The sequence below is a fragment of the Lagenorhynchus albirostris genome, chromosome 10 (genome assembly GCF_949774975.1).
Source record: "Lagenorhynchus albirostris chromosome 10, mLagAlb1.1, whole genome shotgun sequence".
Classification (NCBI taxonomy): domain Eukaryota; kingdom Metazoa; phylum Chordata; class Mammalia; order Artiodactyla; family Delphinidae; genus Lagenorhynchus; species Lagenorhynchus albirostris.
In genome coordinates this window covers 6,187,895-6,208,308 of record NC_083104.1, presented here as the reverse complement: position 1 = coordinate 6,208,308, position 20,414 = coordinate 6,187,895, and the positions used below count along the sequence as shown (strand labels likewise).

At 51.2% G+C, this 20,414-nt stretch overlaps 1 protein-coding gene and 1 pseudogene across 1 annotated transcript in view; one reads left to right on the top strand and one right to left on the bottom strand.

The window, feature by feature from the left end:
• The window catches only part of LOC132527676 (store-operated calcium entry-associated regulatory factor-like), a 60,613-nt pseudogene extending 46,431 nt beyond the window's left edge, over positions 1 to 14,182 (bottom strand).
• The window catches only part of HRH1 (histamine receptor H1), an 80,242-nt gene continuing 60,287 nt past the window's right edge, over positions 460 to 20,414 (top strand). The window contains exon 1 of the mRNA XM_060161168.1: positions 460 to 576. The gene's annotated coding sequence lies outside the window, so the exon portion shown is untranslated. The remainder of the gene's footprint in view (positions 577 to 20,414) is intronic.

Here is a 20,414-nt window from a genome sequence, read left to right as displayed (position 1 = left end):
GGGTGTGTGTGTGTGTGTGTGTGTGTGTGTGTGTGTGTGTGTGTGTGTGTGTGTGTGTGTGTGTGTGTGTGTGTGTGTGTGTGTGTGTGTGTGTGTGTGTGTGTGTGTGTGTGTGTGTGTGTGTGTGTGTGTGTGTGTGTGTGTGTGTGTGTGTGTGGCGGGGAGGATGTACTCGCCAGGGTTCTGATCCTGCTTTCAACCTCTCCCTCCAGACCCCAGGAACCTCCGCACCGTGCAGAGCCGGAGGCCGGGGCGCTCTGCGGGAGCAGCTTTGACCCTGGGGCAGGTGTGGGAGAAGGGGTCCGAGCCCGTGGCGCCCCCTCGCTCCCCTTCCAGCGTGCGCGGAGAGGGGGGCGGCCTAGGAGCACAGAGCGGGAGGCGGGGGCACTGCAGGCCCGGGGGCCCAGGTCTCCGCCTCCCTCCCGCCTTCCGGGCTGGCGCCCCTCGGCGCAGCTCCTCCTACCGCGCCCCGCCTCTGGGTCCGCTCCTTCGGCGCTCCTGCCGCCGCAGCCGAGCACCGAGCAGCCTGGCTGCCGCGGCCGCCTCGCCACCAAACTTTCCCGGGAGCCGGCGCCGGTGAGTCGGAGCGGAGAGCGGGCAGGGCGCGGGCAGGGGCTGGAGCGCGGCCGCGGCTGCGGGGCGAGGCTGTGCGTGGCCGGGCTTGGGTCTGGGCATCCCCACGGAGCCGCAGAGCTCCCGAAGCCGCCGGCGTTGGGTGGGCGCGCTCCGGGGCCCTGGCGACTGTGGGCGGCGCGGGTAGGGTCCCGGAGCGCGGCTGGCTCCGCGGCACCCTGTCTGATACCCAGCTCTGGCCCCCGCCCCGACGCGCACACACCTGTGGCTTTGCCTGGGTTCGCCAGCGTGCGCGCCCTAGGCGTCTGCCTCTGGCTCCGACAGGGGGGGCGAGTCTCCGTTTTTCCCAGAGCTGCCCTAGGCTCTGAGTTTGATGTTCCCCACAGTCCGAGCCCATCTCTTGAGTGCGTTGAATATGCCAGGCACTGGGTATCCGTGATCTCTTTCGGTTCTCCCTTTAACTTGATGAACCGGCATTATTATACCCATTTTACAGAGAAGGAAAGAGGCTCAGAGAGGGAAAGTTGTGACCAGGAGCACCACCGAGTCAAGGAGAGAGCCAGGATTTTGAACCCGAGTCAGCCTGACCCACACCACTTAATCACATGCGGGCAAGCCCCAGGTTCAGCGTCACCAGGGGTCTGGTGTGGGAAGTGTGGAGACCACTGCCCACGCTCTCCTACAGCACGGCTGCAAACCCGGGGCGGACCACCGCCGCCTCATTGTGCCTCGCAGAGGAGCCTGTGGAAAGATGAGTGGCCCTTACTGTCAGGGAGTGGATTCTGGCGGCAGAAGCCCGTTGGGGCTGCCCTTTCAGGTGACAGGAGCCAAATTCCAGAAGCTACTCTCGATTTTTCTGGAAGGAGCCAAGGAAGTCAGGAGCTGAAGCGCAGCAGTTCTTCACGGAAACTTCTTTCCTTCTCTGGGTGACTCTCCCCTCCACCCCGCCCCCCAGAGAGACCCCACCCCAATCCCTTAATCTCTCTGAGGTGTCCGCTCCGCCTGGGAGCTGGTAATGTGAGATGCTCCAGGCAGGACTGCTGTCCTCCAGCAGGGGGCTCCCGTCTCAGGCCTGGAGCTCGATGATGAAGGAATGGTGCTGGGGCTAAGTACTTCGTGAGCCAGGTCCCCCGGCCGGAAGGTACCTGGGGCACTCATTCCACGATGGGGCTAGGTCCCTGTGACTGGAGCACAGATGGCGTGTCTCCAGGGCATGCAGGAGAGCAGAGCTGGGGATCTGCTGGGCGGTCTTGAATGCCCCAATCTTAGCTTTAATCTCGGAGTCAGGCAGGAACAGAGGCTGGGAGAGAGAGAGAGAATGGACCCGTCAGAGTATCATTATGCGTTATCCCACTTAGTTTTCACAGCAGCCTTGCAGAGTGGGCACTATTATTACTAGGCTCATTGAACAGATTGTCTTTTGAGGCGCGCAGAGGTTAAATAACTTGCCTGGGGTTGCCCACGTGGTCCGTGGAGGAGTTGGGATTTGAACACAGGTTTTCCTTGACTCCTTCCAGATTGTCAGTGACACTCAGGCTGTAGATGGGACCTTAGGTCCCTTCTGCTTGTGATTGGCAGCAGCAAAGGTGAAAATAGAGAGATGCCAGGCAACAGGGTCCCTGATGCCCGTGCACCGCTCTCCTCTCTCTGTGACAGGTGTCGTGTAGGAGGCCTGCTGCTGAGTGGTTATCACTCACAGGAATCCCTGACAGCCCCACATAAATTTCCTAATCTGACCCAGGGCTAGTTGGACCCTCACACGGAAGCCTGAGGCTGCCTGAGGCTACCCTGCTGTCTCAAGAGGTATTTCCCCTGATGGAGGCAAAGTCTGTAGGGAAGCCTGATACCATTTTCATGTGTGAGAGAGAATCCCTCCAGGATAGAGGGTGGAGATGGCTCTGCACTGCCTGAACATGATTTCAGAGCTGGGTGGAGGCAGGAGCTGCCTCCAAGCCCCTGCAGCCCAGAGGAGTTTGGACAGTGCTGGGCTGGGAGTGCTCCCCCCTTGGCTGGCTGTCCGAGGTAGGAAGAACTCGTACCTGATCTTCCTTTCCTCGGACTCTCTCAGAATTCCATGTTCCTGTTTGCGCTTTCCTTTTTACCATCCAGGATTGTGGTGGAAGCGGTGTGGCCTTTCTATAACAAAGAGGAGGGATGGCAAAGAGATCAAAAGTGTGGATTCTGGAGCTGGCTCGGATCCCAGAGCTGTCACTTATGGGCTCTGTGGCCTGGAGCAAGTTGCTACACCTCTCTGTTCCATTTTTAGGATGGGAGTATTCCTAGCACATTCCTCACTGGGTTGGTGAGAGAACTAATTGTGTTTATGCGCATAAAGCACCTAGATACAATACACTTCTATGAGGCAGTACATAAAAGTGCTATTTAGATGTTAGTTGTCACTGTTGTTACTGTTAAGGTCAAACAGGCCCCGCTTGGTAACCTGGCTCTGCCACCTGCGAGCTGCCTGCCCGATCTCCTTAAGACTCTTGCTTTTTCGTCTATAAAGTGCGAGTAGTCTAGTGTTAGATGTAATGTAAGAAGTCTTAGTGTAGACTCAAGCTTTAAGTAGCCTAAAACCTCAAATTCCAGTGCAAACTTGTTTAAAACTTCTGGTGCTCTGCGAGGTACTCAGCAAACGCTGGGCATTACCATGATTACCACTGTTAACGGCAAACCTCAGTCCTTCACACTGCATCTTGAACTTGATGCTCTGGCATGTTTCTGAGGGGCATGGATTTGGGACAGTTTTCTGGCTTGTGGGGCACGAGAAGGATTCTTCTTACCTTTCTGCCCAGGTTCTCTCTTCATGGTCATTTCTCAGGGACAAGTGTGGGCCTCTTGATGGTTGTGGGAAGGCAGAAGGTAGGTGTGAAGTTCATTTCATAAGGTCTGCCCTGTCCTCACCAACGCAAGGACGTCAGCAGAACACGCCACTCCAGCTGCCTTTCAGATTGATATTTTGTGCACCTTCCAGGTGGAGAAGACATATCCAGAGTTCTGGGGGTTTTTCCCCCTTAAAGACAGAATGGTGTAGTACAAAAAGTTCAGGATTAGAACCCCAGCCCTGGCCCTTTGAGCTGAGTGACCTTGAGCATCAATTTCCTCATCTGCAAAGTGGCCATTAATCATACCTTCTAGTTTCAGGTTTCTAGAAACCCTGTTTCTCAGGGTTAATGCCAGGGTGGAAAAGCAAAGGAATAAAACAGGTAGTGTAAATGGCAAAGAATTACAGGCAATTGTAAGTAATTCTCATTAGCATTCAGGCTGGGCATTAGCCGTAATTGCACCTGATCCAAGACGTTTTATCTGAAAGACGTACCTGGCAGAGGATCATTCAAGCCCAGTCACCTGCTGCTCTCCCTTTCACAGTGACGCTGAGCATTTCTGAATCTCGGGATGTGATTATAATAAAGCTCCTGTATCTTACTTATAAGTGACTCACTTCTGCCGTTAATGGTGGCAGAGGACTCAGGCGCACACTCATTGGGAACAGTGCTGCTGATGCTGGGGGGAGGGGGGGACAGGATGCCTCTCCTCTTTATGCGTTCGTCTTCCCTGCTGTAATTCTCCGGTGGTAATGCATGAGAATCACATGGGCCAGGATCGAAGCTGACAGCTCTCAATCTGTGCAGCAGCTTGGATGGCAAGACCCATTGAAACTTGTTGCTGCCAGCAGAGTGGATGTTACATCACAACAGAGAGGATGGAGCAGAGGAGGCTGAGGAAGGCACCTCGGGGAGTGGTTAAAAGCATGGATTCTCATGTCCAGCAGACCTGAGTTTGAATCTTGGTTCTGCCAGCTTGTTAGTTGTGGTATGATTTTTGTCTGTCTTCCCACCTCGACTATCAGTTCTAAAAGAGCAGGGACCATGGCCAACTTACTCACCAGGGTATTCACAACTCTTGGTACATAGAAGGGGCTCATGAATGTCGAATGAATGAATGAATATATGAGTGACAGGTTGCTTGTTTGAGCCTCACCTTTCTCATCTGTAAAATGGGGCTAACATAGCTCCCGTCTTATAGGTTGCTGTGAGCACTGAATGAAAAAAATGTTGTATACAGAATAAGCACTCGACAGTGCCTTTGATGACAAGTTGATGAGCAAAAGCAAAGACACAGCTGGGCTAATCTGGGAGAGAGAGCTTTTTCCCTACCCTTAGACCAACAAGGGGCAAAAATGCTAGTCATAAGAATCCCTGTTTTTATACAACACTCTGCAAAGTGCTTTCTTTCTTTTCTTTTTTTTTTAGGTATAGTTGATTTACAATGTTTCAGGTGTACAGCATAGTGATTCAGTCAAATATATATATATATATATATAACAGGTATTGAATATAGTTTCCTATCAGGTCCTTGTTCTTTATTTATTTTATATATAGTAGTGTGTTTCTGTTAATCCCAAATTCCAAATTAATCCCTCCTCTCCCCCCACAAAGTGCTTTATTATCTATTAACTCCTCACAACTAGACAGGAATGGCTATCCATGTTTTACAGGTGAGGAAACTGGGGTTCAGAGGGCTAGGTCAAACACACCAGAGTCACACATTTTAGAAGCAACAGGAGGTAGAATATAAGCCCGGGTTACTCTGCTCTGCCAGGTGTTCCTGCTGAGCTCTCTATTGCCCCTTGGGGGTGGAGGGTGCAGTATTTAGACTTCCATGAACATGGTATCTCTCTTCATTATTTAGGATACAGTTTAGGTCCAGTTTCCTAATGTCCCTTGGTGGTCTTGCACATCTTTTGTTAGATATATTCCTAGTTATTTGATATTTCATATGCTATTGTAAATGGTATATCTATATCTATCTACACATATATTTTTTAAAAAATTATGCTATGTTGGTTGCTTTTTTGGAGAAATATTTTGCACATCGATTTTGTATGCAGAAATCTTGCTAAACTTTCTAATTCAAAAAAATGTATTTGTAGATTATTTTGGAGATACTGTGTATACAATTATAGGAGGTGCAAATAAGTTTTGTTTCTTCCTTTCCAATCCTTTCTTCCCTTTGGGTTTTTCTCTCTCTCTCTCTCTCTCTCTCTCTCTCTCTCTCTCTTATGGAAGAGCTGTCTACATTTGACAGTTAGGTATAATGTTTATCTAGGGTTTTGGTAGATAATCTTGTGAGATCTTAGTTCCCTGCCCAGGGATTGAATCCAGGTCCCGGCAGTGAAAGCGCCGAGCCCTAGCCACTGGACGGTGAGCCCTAGCCGCTGGACGGTGAGCCCTAGCCGCTGGACGGCCAGGGAATTTCCCTGGCAGATAATCTTTACCAGATTAAAGAAGCTCCTTTCTATTCCCAGTTTGCCAAGTGTTTCTTTCCTTTTTAGTCATAAATGGAAGTAGATGTTTTTCCTGCTTCTGCTCAGATGGTCGTGATTTTTCTTTTTCAATCTGTTAACATGGTGAACTACCTTGATTTTTGCATTTCTGGAATAAACCCAACTTGGGTTGTCCTGTTGCATCTCTTTTGCTGGGCTATTTCTCATCACCTTTTTGCTGAGGACTTTAACATCATGAGTTCATGAGTGAGATTCACTGGCAATTTTCCTGTTTGGTGTTTACTTGTCAGACTTTGGTTTCACTGTTATGCTGGCCTCATAAAACAAGGTGGGCTGTGTTCCCATTTCCTTGGTTCTCTAGAAGAGATTATGTAAGCTGGGTGGTGTTCTTGTTGAGAGTTTGGTAGAATGGACCAATAGGATCCCCAGTGGGTGGAAGCTAAGTGCAGGGTGGGGAGGACAGCTGGTTTCAGCTCAGTCCAAGGCAGAACTTTCCAATAGGGAGAGGCTCAGGCTGCCTCAGGGGGAAGTGGGCAGGGTCTGTGAACCCAGGTGTCCTGAGTGCTGTGGGGAGAGCCCGCCTTGGGCTCTGGGTAGGGTCCTTCCAGCCAAGGATCCCAGATGAAGGAAGTTCAGCCCAGGGTGAAAGTCTGGTACCCATCTCCTCCTGTTTCTAAAATTGCTGCGTCTGCAGACAGTGTATGCTGTGAATTACTACTCTCCGGTGCCCGCGATGAAGGGACTTGACTCCATCCATGCACACGTCCTCTTTCCCCCTCTGTGATATCAGTTTGCCTGAAGGCACCAGATTATGACCTGGGGCCACACCCCTCCAGCCATTTCCCTCTGACCCCCAGGGTGGCTAGATTTGGGCAAGTTTCTCGGCTAAATCATTCCTCAATCCTCTTTTACTAAAACATGAGGCCCTGTGCTAATTTGGATCATCTCTCTTTTTTTTTTTTTTACATCTTTATTGGAGTATAATTGCTTTACAATGGTGTGTTGGTTTCTGCTTTATCAAACGTAAGGTAGCTAGCTAGCGGGAAGCAGCCGCATAGCACAGGGAGTCAGCTCGGTGGATCATCTCTCTTAATCCCCATAACAAGGCCATGAGGTAGCTACTCTTACCTCCATTATTCAGACTAGGGAGACAAGGTTTCTAGTTGTGAATTGTTTTAATAGTTTCATCTTTCACGGTAAATTACCACTGTCTAACCTGTCTGGGTTTGGGTGTGAGATGAAGGTCTCACTCAGTTCTCTTTTCACGTATTTCTCTAGTTGTCCCCATCCCATCTGCTGGCTCGCTCTTCCTTTCCTCGCCTCTGCCGCCTGCGTCAGATCCTCAATTGCTCTGCATCTTCAGAGGCAGAGCTGCAGCGCCGTACAACTCCAGGGAGCACCATTCACACGGTTTTCTATTTCAGGGTTTGCAGCCTGGACACCCACTCCTCAGCAACGGGTCTCCTTCCCAGCTGTTCAGGTGTTGAACTTTCTGCTGATTCGGGCGGCCAAGCATCAGACAGGGTCATGGCAGGACCAGGGCAGACGCTGGCTGGGCGCCAGGCAGGTGGAGGAGAGCAGTGCAGGTCTGTGCCATGCTGCTCGGAGGATTCTCTGCGGAGAATAAAAGTTAACAGCTCCCAAAGGCATCTGCTTTCCCCTTCTTTTTCTCTCTTTTTTTTCTTTCTTTCAAACTTTCTAGTCAGTTCTCACTCGGTTTATTCTTTTAGAAGGACTTCATTTATTTACTAGATGGCTTTTCTCTGTTCCTGGAGAGAATCATCACTAAATAAACCCATCCTGCTGGCCCTTTCCCCCAGTGCAAGTGAAGCCCAGTTCCATCGCCATTGCACACATGTGATCCCGAGTGTCTGCCAGTGTGACTGTTGATGCTGGCCCCCAATGGAAGCCTGTTTTCTTTCCTTGGTCCGAAGCATCTAACTGTTCTTATGGCACGTCCACCCTGAGGGGCCCCTGATAGAGCTAGTTTCCGCCTCCCTGGAGGATGATGGTCTAACTTTTCCAAGAGCCTGTCGAGGGCTTCCCACAGCAAATTTGGGGGAAACCATGAATTCTGCATTTAAATCAGACCTTCTGAAAACAAGTTCATGTCAGGTAGAAAGAGACAAAGAGACAAAATGTAATCGTACCTATAAATTCAATTGTGTAAATGCTACTTGTAAATTCAGTTTACGGCAAAGAGCAAAGGTTCCGGGGCCAGACGCCGTAGGTTTGGATCTTGGCTCCCCCACTTTGCAGTGTGTCTCAGGCAGGCCATCCACCCTATCTTTGCCTTGATTCCGTCGATTAGAAAGTGGGGTTAGTGACTGTATTAACTTACAGGATTGTTATGAGTATTAAATGAGTCATGAGGTTTGAAAGAATTAATATTTGAAAAGCACTGACAGCAGAACCTGGCAACTCGTAGGTGTTTATTAAACAAACCGATGAATAAATAACTATCTTCCATGGATTTCTTTTTCCCCAAGAAATTGGGGGTCATTTTGTCAGGTTTCAAAATAAATCCCAGTGGATTTAAAATTTTTGAAACTTTTTTAATCCTATATATTAATTTGTGACCCACCTTGTGTGATGAGTGTTTTTGTGTAAAGATGTTTTCTCAGATTAAACTGGAGCCTTCTTGAGGGTGTGCCGCATGCTACTTTGTTGAAGACCTCCGAGGTTAAGATTCTTTTTAAAAGTTCTAGAACCTACAGGCAAGTGAGTTTGGTGGCAATAGTTGGGGTTTCAGAGTTTTGACCTGGTGCCATAAAATAGTTACCTTTTTGGCCTCGGAGGAAGCGTTTTAACCTCCCTGGCCTCAGTTTCCACATCTGTAAAAGGGGAATCCTAATATTAATAATAGTACCATCACTCACAGCGTTATTGAGAGCCCCTTCCCCCAGGTCTTGCAATGGCTGGCACCTTCCCATCACTGAGGACTCAGATGTTCCCTCCTTGGAGAGCCCTTCCCCGACTACCCCGTTTTGACCCCTGCCCAATCCAGTCCCTGTCTGTTGATTTTCTTCGTCACTGCTACCAGATCGCCAGTACAGGAGTGGAGGGGTGTCATCTGCCTGGTTGGCAGCTATACCTGCAGTGCCTTCGTTAATAGCACCTGGCACCTAGTAGGTGTGTAATGAAAACTTACTGGATGAAGGAAGTGAGTTCACAGCTAGATCCTGAAAGACAAGGGCGTGCCCTGATCATGCAAATGGCAGTAAAGACCACCAAGTTGGTGAAGATACCAGCACTTCGTAGCGTTCGAGTACCTGAAAATGCTTTTTAGGCATCTCAAAAGTAGTAAGTAACACTGAGCAAAGATGAGTTATTTTCACGGTTGTATCAGGAGCTCAGTAAGTATTTGTCAGTCATTTATTGATTGGTTCTCACAGCACCGAGCACCGGGCTTGATGAGGGAGGCCCTGAGAATCTCCATTAACAAGGTAGGAACAGCGGACAGGGTCTCCTCCCGCTGCTCAGTCCTGTTGGGGGGCGGGAGGGGCCAGTAAATAGCACTCCTCTGCCCGGCCTGAGTTCTGCACCAGCTGAGTATTAAGACAAAAAGCAAGGTAGCCGGAGAACAAAACGTCACCGTTATTACTGATCCGAGTGACACTGGAGCGTGTGGGCTGGCTAATGCTGAAGGCTAGAATCGGATGGGTTTCCCGCCTGCCCCAGGGGTGGGCGGGGCTGGGTCCCTGCAGAGCCTAGGTCTTTCTCCTGGGCTCGGTCGGCTGACTGAGAGCCCAGTCGGATGCAGGCTCCCAGCAGGCAGGCTGGCTCCTAAGAGCAGCCCAGAAGAGCCTGAGTATGACTTGCCTATTTCATCTCTCAAACTCTCTTATAAATACGTGGCACCGTGCACGGGCCCCGGAGAGTGAATGAGGAGTGGGAGAGAGGCCAGGGTCTGAAGCTAGAGGAGCTCCCACTCTATGGAAGGAAACAAGAGGCAGGAAACAGGCAAGAAGCCCTGTAGCTGGGGGAGTGAGGTCAAGAGAGGCAGGGATGTGCAGAGGCCGCTGGTGCCTGCTTCGTATGTGCACCAGCAGAGTGTGAAAGCAGAAGAGTCCCTCACCTTTCTCATCCCTCCCAGCCAGCTGATGGAGGAAAGGAGCTGTCATCTATTGAGAAGGCACTCCCGGCCAGGGCTTTTGGTTCATCATGTCACCCCGTCCTCTCCACAGTCCTGTGAGAGAAGTGTCAGTGTGCCCATTTTAGACATAGGAAAACTGAGGCTAGAGATGTGGACTAACTTATGCTAGAGTGGAGCTGGGAGACCAGGAATGAGGCTATTGCAGTCGTCCAGGTGAGAGAGGAAGGTCACTCAGACCAGCGGTGGTGGCCCTGGAGAGAAGTGGACAGACTAAGACTGTTGGAGCAGGTGCAGTAGGACTGACAGGTGGCCGAACGTGGTGGGGCTGGATGGGGTGGTACTAGAGGACGGTGTTAAAGCAGTGCTTCTGGGTAACTTGTGGTGTTTTTGTTTTGTTTTTTGCACTTTGGATAGAATAGATGTGACCCTCCTGGGCAAAGAATATTCAATGAATTAAGAATTCCATAGACAGCACACCTGCACATGTCAGCTGAACTGAAACTGATGGTCAATCACTCTTTTTAAAAAAAATTATTTATTTTATTTATTTATTTTTGGCTGCATTGGGTCCTGGTTGCTGCGCGCAGGTTTTCTCTAGTTGCGGCAAGCGGGGGCCACTCCTCGCTGTTGTGCGCGGGCCTCTCATTGCGGTGGCCTCCCCCACTGCGGAGCACGGGCTCCAGGCATGCGGGCTTCAGTAGTTGTGGCTTGCGGGTTCTCGAGCGCAGGCTCAGTAGTTGTGGTGCATGGGCTTAGTTGCTCTGCGGTATGTGGGATCTTCCCGGACCAGGGCTCGAACCTGTGTCCCCTTCATTGGCAGGTGGATTCTCAACCACTGCGCCACCAGGGAAGCCCCGATGGTCGATAACTCTTAATTGGAAGTGCCAGCTGGGGTGTGCTTAGGGAGATTCTCAGGGAGAATCAGACACGCCGGGCTAGGCTGGGGCGAGAGGGAAAGATGCTGGGTCTGTAAGAGGCTTGTAAGCAGAAGGTTGGGGGGGGGTCTCAGGACCCCTTCTTCCACTTCCACGATCCCCTGAGAGGTGCTGCTGCCCAGTCATGTTCCCGGAGCCCAGCCCCCTTCAGCGTCCTCCCTATCCCAGCCTGAGCTTAGGCCTGGTCCCCCCTCCCCAGGACCCCAAGAAAGCTCCCCTGCCCCTAGGTGGCCCCCTGCCTATTTCCCAGGGAAGAATCTGATTAGATCACTTCCCTGCTCGAATTCCAGTGTCATCCTCCCTCTGCAGCCATTAAGTAGAATGGGGCCTGGGTTGCACCATTTAGAAGGATGTCTGTGATGAGTTCATGGTTAAATGAAAAGAGGAAATGTCAGAATAACACTGGCAACCTGAGACAACAGAATGCAGTGGTCAGAAGCCTGGGCTCTGGGCTGCACTGAGTTTGAACCTCGGCTCTGCCGCTTAGTAGCTGTGTGACCAGGAGCAAGTTCTTAACTTCTCTGTGCCTCAGATTCCTCATCTGGCAATGGGAATGATAACAGTACTCACTCCCATAGGGTTGTAAGGACTGAAAAGGAGTTAATATGTGTACAGTGCTTAGCCCAGTGCTTGGCTCCTAGTAGCATCCATAAATGTCAGCTATTATTATAACTATATAGGTTCACGTACATTAATAGGCACCTCTCTCCATTTTAACCTCATTTGTCAGGGCTCAGAAGCCTCTTCCAGGAAGGCTTCCGTGAACACACCCCACCAAGGCTGGGCTAGGACCCTTCTCTGGACTCACATCTACCACACACGTATTACTCCTTACTGTGACTGTCTGTCTCCCCACGGCTTTAAGTAGCTTGGGGACATGGGCTGTGGCTTCCCCATTATATCCCTAGTGCCCATCACAGTGTCAGGGACATAGTAAGCCCTCAGAAATACTTCTTGAATGAAAGAATGAATGAGTGTGAGCAGGGCTTTGAAACATAAGGTTTCGAGGGGTAGAGATGTGAAGGAAGGATATTCTGGGCAGAGGTGGGAAGGCATGTGGTCATCCAGCAGGTGACCTGGTCAGGCCACATCATAGCATGTGGGTAGGGAGGGTAACAGGAAGCAATTAAGGTGGGCAAGGTGGGCAGGGGGCATGAGAGGTGTTCTGTGTAGGGGAAGCAGATGTAATAGGGGTGGGCATGGGCAAGGAAAGGATCTATAGGGCCGTCATCCCCTTCTCTCATTTCTTCCTGCTCTCCCAGACTGGCCAGGTGCTTCTGTGACACCATGCATTCATCATAATGTAAAATAAATACCTGCTTTACCTGTCTCTTTCCATCAGCAGATTGTAAACTCAAGAGATGGAAATGTGTGGTGTTTTTCCCCTCTTTTTTCTAAAACTCTTCTTGCCCATAATGATAAGCTGTTTCCTCATCCACCGCTGCTTTTTCTCTGCCACGTAGGGGGACAGACATAGATTGTGTTGTGTGTTCTGATATCGGGATCCTAGTAGAAGTCACTCCAGTTCTTCTGGGAGTAGTTGATATATAGCTTCTCCACTTAATCAAACCATTCACCTGACTCTGCTTCCTTTATGGAGTTCTTAAATCAAGCCAGAAACAAGAACAGCCTTGCAGTTCATTACTGGGTCAGACAATGACATTGGCCTTTGACCAGTGGCCTGCAGAAGAAAAAGTCCTCACTTAAGTTCTTGGGGCTGAACGAAATCTTTGCCAAGCCCAAAGAGGCAACGTCCGGGCCAGCAGCAGAGGAGTGGTAAGGTAGAGCTGGATTTGGAGAGTTCGTAGGGATCGTGCCCCTGCTGTGCACAGGTGACACTACAGTGGACAGGCAGACACAGCCGTTGGCTTTGCAGGGTGATGAAGACAGACGCTGGAAGAATAACAACAAAGTGGGATGTGATGTTCTCAGATGGGGAAGCACAGTGCTGACAGGGGCTCAGAGAGGCTAAGTGGCTGGCCCAAGGTCACACAGCTAGCTTAGCTGAGCTGGGGTTTGAACCGAGATACTTGGATCCCTTTCTTCTGTGCTAGGAAGCCCCCCACGGTGAGATGCTAATTGCCTGAAGTGTTTTTGGAAATTGCTCAGCCCTAGGTAACCCTTCCAGTTTTTCGCTTGGTAGCTTACGTTGCATTTGTCCATTCGGTCCGTCCTATAAATATAAAAAGAGGGTGTTTCTAGGTGCTAGACCCTGTCCGTACCCTTTTTCCCGAGTTCCAGGCTACATAGTAGGAATAAGTCATGAAACTAAGCCTTGGGTTTCCAATGTTGAATGCTCACTGATAGCCAGAGATGTTGTTGTGTTCTATTATAAGCAGAAAAAACACACACAGGCGAACAGGGAAGAAAAATCAAGTGAGCATTTGGCTCTGTGGATTGAAGGGAAAGCTTGAGTGAGTTACAGGATGGACACCCCAGGTTCGTTCGGGCTGATGCGGGGCCTGGTTGCCCCATCGGTGCTGGGCTCCGTAACAGCAAGGACACCATGCCAGTTCTGAACACCCAGAGCTTTCTCTGCGTCCTTGGTCACTAAGGGAAACCAAGCATTTTTCTAACGAATGCCTTTTACTCCCTTTCATCCCAGGCACCAAGCTGTGTGTCTATCCACGCACTAAGTGTTACTTTGCAAACACTGCAGCTGGGAGCAGGTCTCCGCTTCTGTGCTTTCTGGTTTACAGGATTGCCCTCAGCATCTCATCAGCATTGGCTAACACGAGGCGGTGGTACGGATGGCGCCAGCATGTGAGGGCCTCGTGCCGAGCCCTCTCTGTGTGTTGCCCCATTTGGCCCTCTAAGCAGCCGTGTGTGGTCAGGACTGTGGTCCCCGTCCTAGAGATGAGGAACCCAGGGTCATGCCACTGGAAAGTGACGGACCCAGGCTTCTAAGCCAGGTCTGGCTCTCAGCCCCATTCTCCTAACCACATTTGTTTAGGGGAAATTAGAGCAGCAAGGGACTTTGAGAGATGCCGGAGGGAGGAGCGAGGGGCCGGGAGAGGGAGCGTGACCTGCCCGGGGCCACACCTGCTCTACCAGCAGAGCCGGCTCTAGAACCCAGCTCTGCTGACCTCTGCGGGCACCACCACTGGCTTTGGGCAGCCCGTTCTCCTTCTGGGGCTCATCACAGCCGATCCAGCCCCCGAGCCAGAGTGCTATACATAGGCTCTTGGCAGGCTCGCCCTGGCCACCCTTCACCCCCACCCCCGTACTCTTCATCTGCCCATCCATGTGGGACACCCCGCCCTTCCCCAGGCACACCTCATGCTTCCTCATCACTGTGACTTTGCTGCCAACAGACCCTCCTGCCTCCTCTGCCCACTCAAACCCTAAGTCCCCAAGAGTTTTATTCTGAGGTTTTTTAATTGTGATAAAATATACATAGCAAAATAAGTGAATCTCATGGTATGTAAATTGTATCTCAGTAAAGCTGTTTAAAAAAAAAGAAAGTAAGAAGAGGGGTCTGGGGTCGCCTGTTCCAAGTTCCCCCTTCAGTGGTGCCTCTTCCAGGGAGGCCTCCCTGTTAGCAGGTTGTTTGGGGTTGCAGGGACTAGAGACATGTCCAAGTTAGCCTCAGTTAATGGGGCTTATTGCCTGGATATAGGGGGATGTAGCAAAGACAGAAAGCAGTGTCGCCATCACACTGCCAAGCCCCACAGAGACTGAAGGCTTGTCTGGATCCCCTGGAGGCTGTTTGCCCTGCAGCCGTGTCCACGGCGTCTCCACTTCTTGCCCCACTTTGGCTGTTCCTGCTTATGCCAACTAACTCTTCTCTTTTCTCCGCTCCACCTTTCATTTATTCAGCAAACATTTACTGAGCACCTGTGTGCACCAGGCCCTCCTCCAGGCCCTTGGGATTTCCTGCAGAAGAAAGCAGACAAAGATGCCTGCTCAGGTGGAGCCTGTTTCTACCTCCTGGCCCATGACGTCTGCTGCCTCGTGGTTTCCGTGGCTCCTGGCTTCTGCAGCCTCATGGCTTTTGATTTCTGCCCCTGATTCCTACCAACTGCTGCTGCTTTGTGCGTTTCACCCTCAGCCTTTCTAGAGAGAATCTTACTAGTTCAGTTAGCCAGCACCTGGTTGCCCAAAAATGTTGCCCCAGGCCACTCCACAGATAGCCCGTGAATGGGGGTCAAGGACTCTTGTAGGTGGTGAGGGACAGGGATGCACAAGATGGACAGTCCTGCCTTCCTAGAGCTTTCACTCTCGTGAAAGAAGGACGTCGACAAATGAATGTAAACTGTGGTGTTGAGCAGTTGTTGATGATGAGCAGTGTGGGAGAATGGGAGGGATGGCCTCTGCATCACGTGAGGAATTGAATCATGTTTGTGTCGAGGGAGAAGCATTCTGGGCAGAGGGAACATCAAGGTCCTGGGCTGCAGGTGGTTTGGAATGTTCTAGAAGGAGTGAGGAAGCCTCAGTGGCTGCAGCAGAGTGAACAAGAGTGAGTGTAGGGGATAGGGTCCGAGAGGTCACGGGCTGGATGTCCCCTTGTCGGCCATCGTGAGGACCTGGCTTTTGTTCGGAAGACATTGTGAGCCACCGGAGGGTTTGGGACCTCGGATGACAGGATCAAATGTGTGATGAGAAGCATCGCCCAGCCCTCTGTGTGGACGAAACACAAAGGAAAGGGCACAGTGGCCAAGTGAGGCCTCCGAGGGAGGCTTGCCGTCCTTTGAGCAGGGGCCGAGGTAGCCACGCCAGGGGATGACGTGGACGTGAAGGGAGGGGATCAGCTTGCAGGTCTATTTTGAAGGTACAGCTGAACATAACGGGTGTCTCTCTGAGGCACTTTCCTCCAGTCACCCAGGTCGGTGCAAGTACCGACCTTTCTGCTCCTGGGGTGCTCGCTGTGGGTGCCACCACTGGGTTTCCTGCTCTATAACAAGAGGATAGTAAGCGTGTCTCCCTCCCAGGGTCACTGGGAGTGTGCAGGGCCCTAGTGGGGCTCCTGGCGCAAAGTGGATGTCCAGCGGACCAGAGCTGTTCTTTTCAGGAGCACTGGGTCGGGGGCGGCACGCCGGGGGGGCTTCCGGGCCGACTTCTCCCCGTGGATCCGGGCAGCTGTGCTCTGCTTGTCCGGGAATCCTGGGATGGGAGTCTCTCCAGTTGGAGATGGAGGAGCAGAGCCCTTTACTGAACCCCAGCCAGGAGCTCAGGGCTTCCCCCAACGTGCTTCAGTCCTCCCAGCCCCTCCGAGCAATGGGACTCACCACCCCATTTTACAGAGTCTCAGAGAGGCGAAGGGATTCACCCAAGGGCCTGCGGCACGAGGCAGAGCTCCAGCCTGAACAGCTGAGCTCTGGCCAAGAGGCAGGAAGTGATTAAAGGCCTGGGCTTCAACCACAGAAGTCTGAGTTTGAATCCTGGCTCTGCCACTGACTGGCTGTATGACCCTGGGCATGGCCTTTACCCCTTGTACCTCAGTCTCCTTATCTGTAAAATGAGATAATTACAGGTTCCTCCCCTAGCTGGGATGAGGAGTAAGGGAGGCGATGGACGTGGAGTCTTGGACAGCACCCGCTCGGAGTAGGCACTCAACAGATGAGAGCTCCCTGCCCTCACCCCCAGGCCTGTGTCTCCGTGGCTCCTGCCTGGCGTCCCTGCCAGCACTTTGAAGTAGACACCTCGTTGCCAGACGCTGCCATGGAAACCAAGGGATGGGGGAATAGGAGAGGCCCAGAGGAGGTGTGGGGGAGGGGACGTCCTTCCCGCACTCACCCTCCGGCCCACCTCGGCTGGCTCGTTACAGCAGTTATGGCTCAGAGGAACGGAGTGCGGGCGGGCGTCGAGGCGGTGATGGAGACAGGCTGCTGGGCTCCCCTGGAGGCTTGGTTCCTGTAGAGAGTGTGGAATACAGGGGCCCAGCTGTAGGGCCACGTGCGGCCACCTCCCAGGCGCCTGAGGCTTGGGCTGGCTGGAGTGGGATGTGACTCATTCTAGAATCCCTGTTCCTCTGCCCGTCCCTCTTCAAGAGGAGATGCATTCACTGCCTTTCCCTTTGTAACAACCTCCCCACCCCATCTCCATCAGGTCATAGCCATGGCGCTTCTGGCTGCCTCTCTGAATAGATGTCCAAGTGAGGTGCTCACTGCCTTGCAGGCAGGAACAGCTCTGTTTGAGGACCTGGTCCCCCATCCCAGTGTCCTTCTGCTCTCACCACCTCCTCCTCTGCAGCGTGTAACCACTGTCAGATCTGCACCTCCCCCATTTCCAATGCAGACCTCAAGCTTTGCAGCTTTGGGAACTCAGCAGAAGGGCCCCTTCGCTTGGTGTCACACAGAGCTGTGTTGGAATCCCCATGTGCTCGGCCACTCAGGTGCTATTCACAGCTCACTGGTCCCTGTGAGTCTCAGTTTTCTTATCTGTTCCAGGGGGTTGATAGCGGGACCCACATCACAAGATTCAATGGGTTAACCCAGGTTAGGCACCTGCAAACTGCATTACTATCATTATCATTTCACACCTTTCTTTAAACTCAGGAACAAAGAAGGAAGCAGAAAACACACGCGCACACACACACACATTTTGTGTATAAAATTAAGTCATCTTTCTTTGAGATGGAAAGAATCGACTAAACTCTTCCCTTAGCGACGTTGCCAGCTTTGGATCAGTTTGGCAAACATTTATTGTGCACCTGCTGTGTGCCAAGCTGTGTGCTAGGCACCGAGGAGACAGAGGGGACAAGGCATGATCCGTGCTTTTGAACTTAAAGCCTGCGGGGGAGGCAGACCCAGACTCGGGCAGTCTCCATATAGTAAGATATGCGCTGTGGTCTAGACATTCACAAGGGTTATGTGTGCGCAGAAGCTGGGGTAGCGGTGGAGGGGTGGGGCCCTGATCTCAGCCTGAGGACGTGCCAGCAGGGTTTTCAAAGATGAATAGGTCTTAATTCAGCAAAGTAAGGTGAGAAGAACTTTACAGGCGGAAGGTACAGCCTGAGCCGAGCAACGTAGCGTCCACAATAGTGTGATGTGTGCAGGAAACCGTAAGGGATTAGGTTTTGCCAGGGCATAAAGTAAAGCCTGAGGGTAGGGGGCGGGGGCAAATGGACCCTCCTAGAGAGGTAAGCAGGGCCGTCAGGGATCGCCTCCCTCCCTGTCTCGGTCTAACCTGGAATATTTTAATTTATTTTAATTAATTTATTTTTTTTATTTGCGCCACACAGCATGTGGGGTCTTAGTTCCCCGACCAGGGATTGAACCCACGCCCCCTTTACTGGAAACGTGGAGTCTTAACCACTGGACCGCCAGGGAAGTCCCCGGACCTGGAATATTTTAATGGCAATGAGTGGTAGTTTCAGGGTCACCATGGGACCAAGGGTTGTGGGAGGAACCTCGCTCTTTGTGGGGTGGTCCTAGGACCAGCAGCACTGACATCACGTGGGAGACTGTTGGAAATGCAGACTCTCAGCCCTCACCCAGACCTGCAGAATCAGAATCTGCATTTTAACAAGGTGACACGGATGCACCTTACAGATTGAGATGCACGTGGTGCCAAGAGGCATGCGGGCGTGCCCCAGTCTGCTTCCAGCCCGCTGGTAGGGTGGCCTCATCTGAAGCAGGGGCAAGTGGGACATCTAAGCACAACTCTCTTACTTATTCAGTCAAGGGAAATCTTTTCTCTGCTCCTTGATAAAAACAGTCTCCACATGAAAGATATTTGGGCAAGAGAGTCGGCAAGTGCTACTTGGCTCCTTCCATGAGATGGCTTATCTTCAAGGACGGGGCACCCAGACCTTGTGAGTGTCACTTGCTTGACGGCCCCCATTCGTTCATCTACGTGTCCTCTTGAGAAAGGGAAAATGACTGCAAAGTCTCCCCCATCTCCAAAGACCTTGAAAATCAGGCGCAGTGATCTAGACTTCTGCTGGGGGCACTAGGGAGCCATAGAAGAGTTCTAAGGAGTAACGAGTTGAATGTTGCCTGTTGAAAGACCCCTCTGCCAGCAGTGAGGAGGTGGTGGGAAGGGTCTGGAGACATGAGTGCAGAGGCCACATAGGGGCCCAAGTGTGAAAGACAAGGCCTGGGTTCAGCCAGTGGCCTTCCTTGGTCAACTGCATTAGGCCTCAGAGGGCCCATCCTTTTTCTTGCTAAGCGGGCAGTGGCGCAATGATTCTGAGTTCATAACCTATCTAGTCTGCTGGCAATCGAGCAGCAGCTAAGTTTGAAGCAGCAGCTCAGAACTGGCTGGGCTGAAAATTTGGAACCCTCCGTGGGTCATATGTGGCCAATGATGTCAGCTGTTTAGATCCAGACAGACTAGGAGCTGTCGGCTGGAATCCCAGCCTTTCCTGGGAACCCCTCCTAATTCTCACACCAGCCCCTGGAGTGAACACAGAGGGCCTCCTGAGGGACTTGGACCCGGAGCCCAGCTGTGGAGCACAGAGGAAGAAGAGAAGCAGAGCCTCAGAAGTCCTTTTGTTGCTTTTGGTGAATCTTCTGGGAACAAACTAGAGCAGTGTTTCCCAGAGTTGCTCTGTGGAACCCTAGGTATAAGGAGGGTCCATGGCTGAAGAAGTTTGGAGATGCTGTATGTCGCATCCCCGTCTTAGGGATTCACAATACCCAGGAAAGGTGGAGACTTTGGGTCGGACAGAGCTTGACTGAATCTCAGCTCCACCATGTACTGTGTGATCTTGGGCAGTGAGCTCCACTACTTGGGTTGATTGAGCCTCTCTGAATGGGGATAATGGGGATAATGACAAATGGGGATAATGACAGTACTGATGACATAAAGTTTTATGGGGATTCATGAGATAATGCATAGCACGTCTTGCACGTTAGGAAACACCAAATAAAAGGTAGCTGTAAAATTATTATATTTTTAATATTTATTAAATTATTAGTTATCAAATTTTATTTTAAATATGTAAATTATTATCTTATTTTACCTTTAAAGGCTCTGAGAAGTCCTGCAGTAAAATCTGCTTGGCTTTGCTTACTCAGTGTTTCTGAAATGTATTTGATCTTGGAGTCTCCTTTTTCACATTACATATAGGACTTTCCTAAGGAATTCATGCTCTTTGGGCCTCTGGGAAATACTGATTTTTGTGTTTTGGGAATAGTCTGGGGAAGCCAATGTCTCTGAACTGGGATCCAGTCCAAACATGGATCCTTCTGGGTGTAAAGAGTTGTGTTCCCTCCTCAGTTTCTCCTCTATCTCCTCTTCCCCCAAGATTGTCATTCAGGAAGAAAGGCATGGGCTAACCATGCCAGGATTGTAGGGCTTAGAAATAGATGGTGAGGCTTGAGAGTAGCCCAGGCCTGGAAAACTCCTGCTCATCCTTCAATACCCCATTCCCATGTTAACTTTGCTCAGAAGCCTTCCTACCTTGCCCAGGCAGAGTTAGTTGGCCATTCCCACATAAGAAGGCCAACGGCCTCTAGTGCATACGTCACACTTAACACGGACCATGTCAAAACCGCAGTTATCTGTTACATGACTGCCTCTCCCAGCTGGACCGTGAACTTCTTCAGGGTGGGCATCACGTGTGTCATCTCAGTAC